Genomic DNA, 4,868 nt, shown 5'->3' with positions numbered 1-4,868 from the left:
AGGGTGTAATTGTTCTTCCAGTGAACCAGCTGCACTCAGATTATACTTTCTTCATGTGTGTTGAGGCATGGCACATTCTTCTAATTTATTTCACTGTTCAAGAAACAATAAAGCTAAAGTAAATAAATAAAATTTTGAGAAGTATGTGGCCTGCTGATTATCATTTACTTGTCAAAGTTACCTGACATGAGTCAGAGACATACCTTTTCTAGGTAACATGTATGATAGCCTTTGTCATTTATCAGATCCTACTTCAGGATTAGTGTCTACCGATTTGGTGGGTATTGTGTTATCTTTTTTTAGTCATATGTAAGCAACAAAGGTAAATACCAACTAAACTAAAAACACCCGCCCTATTGCTAAAATATACAAATAGCAATGTCTAGAACAGAGGAAATACATTCACATCGACAACAATTAATTATGTTGTCTCCCAGTACTTGTATTTTCTAAACTCATGTTTCAGATACCATTATCAGGCAAAGCAGCAAAACCCCTGCACAATGTCTGTTCGATCTTTATTTTCTCCTCTGGCAGAGATTTTCTATTGCTTCTCCTTTCTCCTCTCCTCTCCTCTCCTCTCCTCTCCTCTCCTCTCCTCTCCTCTCCTCTCCTCTCCTCTCCTCTCCTCTCCTCTCCTCTCCTCTCCTCTCCTCTCCTCTCCTCTCCTCTCCTCTCCTCTCCTCTCCTCTCCTCTCCTCTCCTCTCCTCTCCTCTCCTCTCCCCTCCCCTCCCCTCCCCTCCCCTCCCCTCCCCTCCCCTCCCCTCCCCTCCCCTCCCCTCCCCTCCCCTCCCCTCCCCTCCCCTCCCCTCCCCTCCCCTCCCTTCCCCTCCCCTCCCCTCCCCTCCCCTCCCCTCCCCTCCCCTCCCCTCCCCTCCCCTCCCCTCCCCTCCCCTCCCCTCCCCTCCCCTCCCCTCCCCTCCCCTCCCCTCCCCTCCCCTCCCCTCCCCTCCCCTCCCCTCCCCTCCCCTCCCCTCCCCTCCCCTCCCCTCCCCTCCCTTCCTCTCCCCTCCCCTCCCCTCCCCTCCCCTCCTCTCCCCTCCCCTCCCCTCCCCTCCCCTCCCCTCCCCTCCCCTCCCCTCCCCTCCCCTCCCCTCCCCTCCCCTCCCCTCCCCTCCCCTCCCCTCCCTTCTCTTCCCCTCCCCTTCCCCTCCCCTTGCCCTCTCCCTTGCCCTCTCCCTTCCCCTCCATCCTAGTCTGTTCTTGCTTATCCCAGGTTCAGATAAAATTCAGATAACGAGGTGGATAGATGATGGCAGAGCGGTGGATGTGGTCTACCTTGACTTCAGTAAAGCATTTGACACAGTGTCCCACAGCATCCTTGCTGCTAAAGTGAGGAAGTGTGGTTTGGATGCTGGGGTAGGGGGGTGGAGTGCGAACTGGCTGAAGGAAAGAAGCCTGAAAGTCGTGGCCAATGGGGCAGAGTCCAGTTGGAGGCCTGTGTCTAGTGCAGTGCCTCAAGGGTCGGTACTGGGACCAGTACTACTCAATATATTCATCAATGATTTGGATGAGGGAATAGAGTGTACTATCAGCAGCTTTGCTGATGACACCCAGCTGGAAGGAGTGTCTGACCCGCCAGAAGGCTGTGCTGCCATCCAGAGACCTGGACAGACTGGAGGGGGGCATGAGCTGGCCCTCTAGGGCTCCCAGCCCTCTGGGAGTCATTATCTGGAGAGTTGGGTGGGGAAAAATGCAATGAAACAGAACAAGGGCAAGTGTAGAGTCTGGCATCTGGGCAGGAACAACCCCAGGTTCCAGTATAGGCTGGGGAACGACCTGTTGTAGAGCAGTGTAGGGGAAAGGGACCTGGGGGTCCCGAGGGACAGCAGGATGGTCATGAGCCAGCACTGCGCCATTGTGGCCAGGAAGGCCAATGGTACCTGGGGTGGATTAGAAGGGGGTGGTCAGTAGGTCAGAGAGGTTCTCCTGCCCCTCTACTCTGCCCTCGTGAGACCACATCTGGAATATTGTGTCCAGTTCTGGGCCCCTCAGTTCCAGAAACACAGGGAACAGCTGCAGAGAGTCCAGCGCAGCCACCAAGATGCTGAAGGGAGTGGAGCATCTCCCGTGTGAGGAAAGGCTGAGGGAGCTGGGGCTCTTGAGCTTGGAGAAGAGGAGACTGAGGGCTGACCTCATTAATGTTTACGAATATATAAAGGGTGAGTGTCAGGAGGATGGAGCCAGCCTCTTCTCGGTGACAGCCAATGCTAAGACAAGGGGTAATGGGTTCAAACTGGAACACAAGAGGTTCCACTTAAATTTGATAAGAAACTTCTCAGTGAGGGTGGCAGAGCCTGGCCCAGGCTGCCCAGGGGGTTGTGGAGTCTCCTTCTCTGCAGACATTCCAACCCGCCTGGACACCTTCCTGTGTAACCTCATCTGGGTGTTCCTGCTCTGGTGGGGGGATTGCACTGGATGAGCTTTCCAGGTCCCTTCCAATCCCTGACATTCTGTGATTCTGTGATCTTAGGCATTTCCTAATTTTACTGACTTACTAACATGTACGAAGAAGACAAGGAAAGGAAAAGACAGAAAAACAAGGGCTATATTAGATATCATTCTTCCTGAAAATCAGGAGGAGTTATGTGCTTACTGGTCTTTTGAGTTCTTCATATTTTAGAGGAAAAGAAAGCTTTCTCGTGGGGTGCTGGGGGTTCTATGTATTTTTTTTATTTTTTTATTTTCTTTTAGTCACATATGAAACAGGAACTGGATCATTTTGTCTTACAAATGAAAAGAGGTTTAAAAGCATGGATAGACACACAGAGTCTTATGTCTCAGTCCAGATAAATAGAAGCCAGAGGCAGGACAGAAGATGCTGGTCTTCCTCTAAGATTTCTCCTGACGCAAGCTCTGATGTCATGTCGCAATGGACTATGACGTTGCCGAGCAGTCCATTGTGACCAGGTGTCCCTCTCAGCTTATAGCTGGGCGCCGAGCGTCACCCAGCTGTCTTGTGACTGCACTCCAGCCGAGTGAGTTGGCGCGGTTTGGAGTGTTGAGAGAGGCTCTTGTCGGTGCTGGTGTTGTGTTCGGGGAGTTGTTCCTGCAACTCTCAGTGGGCAACCCCAGAGCCATCGGAGGATTTTGCTGGGCCCTGCCAGGATCAGGCAAGCGGGGCCGGCAGGAGGCGGCTCGCTGGCGGCAGCAGAGGTGAGCTGGGCAGGGACAGCGCACCCTGGGGAGCTGGGAGGCTTTCCTTCTGGAGGCACCTGGGCTTTTCTTCCAGCTCTCCCTGCGCCAGCCAACAACTGTGGCCTCTCTTGGTTTTCTAGTGTGACAGCGGCTGCTGCAGCGCCGGTGAGAGGGAGCAGCTCGACACCCACAGCTCCCGCCAACCCACCGAAGGACGTGGAGACCATGGCCTCGGAGCTGGACAGGCGCTGTGCCATCTGCCTGGAGAGCTGGGAGGAGGCCAGCTACGTGGTGCCGTGCCTGCACCAATTCTGCTACCCATGCATTGTGCGGTGGGCTGAGAGCAAGCCCGAGTGCCCCCTGTGCAAGAGGAGGGTGACGTCCATCTTGCACTCCGTGCGGGGGGATGACGACTTCCAGGAGCACGTCATCCCAGCCCCTGGGGCAGGAGCAGTTGCTGGCCGGCAGGCAGGACGAGCTGCTGCAAATGCAGCTGCCCGCAGAGCTGCAGCAAGAGCAGCATGGCCTGTGGGGATGGTGACCGCGGCTGCTGTGCGTGGGCTCCGGCCCAGGCTGCGGGCCTCTTTTTTCCAGGAGCACCCAGCTCTCCTGCAGCCCGTCCTGAGCTGGGTGCGTCAGGAGCTGCGCCGGCTCTTTGGGACACGCTCTTCCCGGGCAGGCACAGTGGAGGCGCTCCTCACCCCCATGCTGCTCCTCTTTGGGCTGGACGAAGACCAGCTGGTGCAGCTGCTGGAGGCCACTCTCCAAAACCGAGCGGCGACGTTTGTGCACCGGCTGATTGACGTCACTGCGCAGCTCGGCAGCAGGGAGGCTGAGCGTCGGCTGGGCCTGGAGGACGGCCATGCTGCCGGGGAGCGGGAAGGCAGCCCCGCGGCTGCCCCTGGCCCCGTTGTCTCCCCAGGACGATCTCCCACGCCTGGCCCAGCTTCCTCCAGCAGCTCTGAAGGCGCCAACGTGGACCTCCTCCCCAGCACCTCAGCAGCTGCCCTTCAGCACGGGCCCGGCAGCCCTCCCTCTGCCCCGATTCCTGCCCCTGGGCTGCAGGCAGAGCCCCAGGAGGAGCCTGACGAGGCTGGACCACGTCCATCTTCTCCCAGCCGGGGTAGAGAAGGCAGCTCTGCCGGGCCACGGCAAGCCCTGAAGAGGAAGGCTGGCAGCCCCGAGGACTCTTCTCCAGCCCCGAAGAGGCCCCCCAGCCGGCAGCACTAGAAGAACGGCCCAGGAGCTGCCGAAACCAGGGCTGGGCCAGCAGCTGGGGCATGAGCTGGCCCTCTAGGGCTCCCAGCCCTCTGGGAGTCATTATCAGTCAGTAAAATAAAATACAGACCTGACAACCGCAGAGCAAGTCTCGGTGTTACTACCAGTGCAGGTGGGGTTGCTATCCCCAGCCACACTGCTTCCTCCCCCTTGTCTTGCTGCCATGCCACCCCCTTTCCTCTCATTCCCCTTAGCAGAGCAGCTTGGGGCTTCTTCCTCTGCTCCTGCACACACTTGTTGCCCTGCTTGGGCTCTGCTGATGCTGGCGCCGCAGGTCTGAGGAATTTTACAGAGATGGCTCAGCAGTATCATTAGTTCCCGTTCACAGCTGGAAGGCTTAAGGTTTCCCAGACAAAACTGGCAGCTCCCAAAACTCCAGCAAGGCTGAAGGAGTATTGTGTGTTATTCTTGATGCTGTTCTGCACCCCACAACTGAAGCAGGATGTGAAGG

This window comes from Streptopelia decaocto, assembly GCF_964273445.1.
Source record: "Streptopelia decaocto genome assembly, chromosome: Z".
NCBI lineage: Eukaryota > Metazoa > Chordata > Aves > Columbiformes > Columbidae > Streptopelia > Streptopelia decaocto.
Note: the sequence above shows the minus strand (reverse complement) of the source record.